Source organism: Camelus bactrianus, chromosome 3, assembly GCF_048773025.1.
Source record: "Camelus bactrianus isolate YW-2024 breed Bactrian camel chromosome 3, ASM4877302v1, whole genome shotgun sequence".
Lineage (NCBI taxonomy): Eukaryota > Metazoa > Chordata > Mammalia > Artiodactyla > Camelidae > Camelus > Camelus bactrianus.
This window is the reverse complement of record NC_133541.1, coordinates 34332444-34333572: the sequence shown is the minus strand read 5'-3', so window position 1 is coordinate 34333572 and position 1129 is coordinate 34332444. Positions and strand designations below refer to the sequence as shown.

The window sequence follows — 1129 nt, the reverse complement described above, 5'->3', positions numbered from 1 at the left end:
GAGTCCGAGATTTGCAGGTACTAACTACTATATATAAAATAGATACACAACAAGTTTATACTGTATAGTTCAGGGAACTATATTCAATATCTTTTAGTAACCTATAATGAAAAAGAATATGAAAATGAATATGTGTATGTATATGTATGACTGAAACATGCTGTACACCAGAAATTTATACAACATTGTAAACTGACTGTCCTTCAACTAAAACAAAATATTTAAAAAAACAGCTGAAGTGCTCATTTCGGTGGCACATAGACTAAAATTAGGATCACACAGAGACTATTAGCATGGCCCCAAAACAAAAATGGTGTGCAAATTTGTGGGGCGTTCCATGTTTTTATAGTGTATGATTCCCCTTACATGAGGTGCGTGAAGCAGTCAAGTTCATAGAGACAGAAAGCAGAATGGTGGTTAGGCACAGGAGGTGGCGGGGGTGGGTGGTTCATGTTTAATAGGTGGAGTATCAGTTTTACAAGATGTTGAGTTCAGTGCAGGGATGGTGGTGATGGTAGCACCACAATGTGAATGTACTTAGTGCCACTAAACTGTACACTTAAAATGGAATAAGATGGCAAATTTTATCTTATGTGTGTTTTTGCCACGGTTTTAAAAAACAGCTAATGTTCCAGGCTCCTTTTCTCTGTACACATCCCATTCCCAGGGGGAGTTGGGCACGTCCATTATTTGATCAGTAGACTGAAATAGTTGCACCCTAAGTAATAATAACCTTGAACAATATTGTGCAACAATGCACAATAACCTTGAACTCACTGCTGCTTAATACTCATCAAAAACTTGGTTGGACAACACAATTGCGAAGGATCGCCCAAGTGAAATATAGTCCATGTGTTTCTACAGATACAAAAAAAATCCATCCTTGGAATAAACCACACAGCAGATAGCCACACATCTGGACTGTATGGTTCGTTCTCTTGTAAAACTGCTTTTATTGAATGTGATTTGTCATTATGTCATCATTGGCCCATGCTAGGAGCCACTGTAGGAAATAGTCAGCCCATGAAATCCATTTACTGTATAGATGTGTTGAGGTTGGTGTGCTGTTCTTTTATTAACTATGAGGAAAGCCTTTTTAGTTTTGGCACTGGAAATAGGTTTATTTATA

The 1129-nt window shown here is 37.6% G+C and overlaps 1 non-coding gene across 1 annotated transcript; it reads left to right on the top strand.

Annotated features, from left to right (window-relative positions):
- Positions 1-238: 238 nt before the first annotated feature.
- On the top strand, positions 239-345 carry LOC123611670 (U6 spliceosomal RNA). The gene has a single exon (XR_006718772.1). It is a non-coding gene; the product is annotated as a U6 spliceosomal RNA (small nuclear RNA).
- The last annotated feature ends 784 nt before the right edge of the window (positions 346-1129 follow it).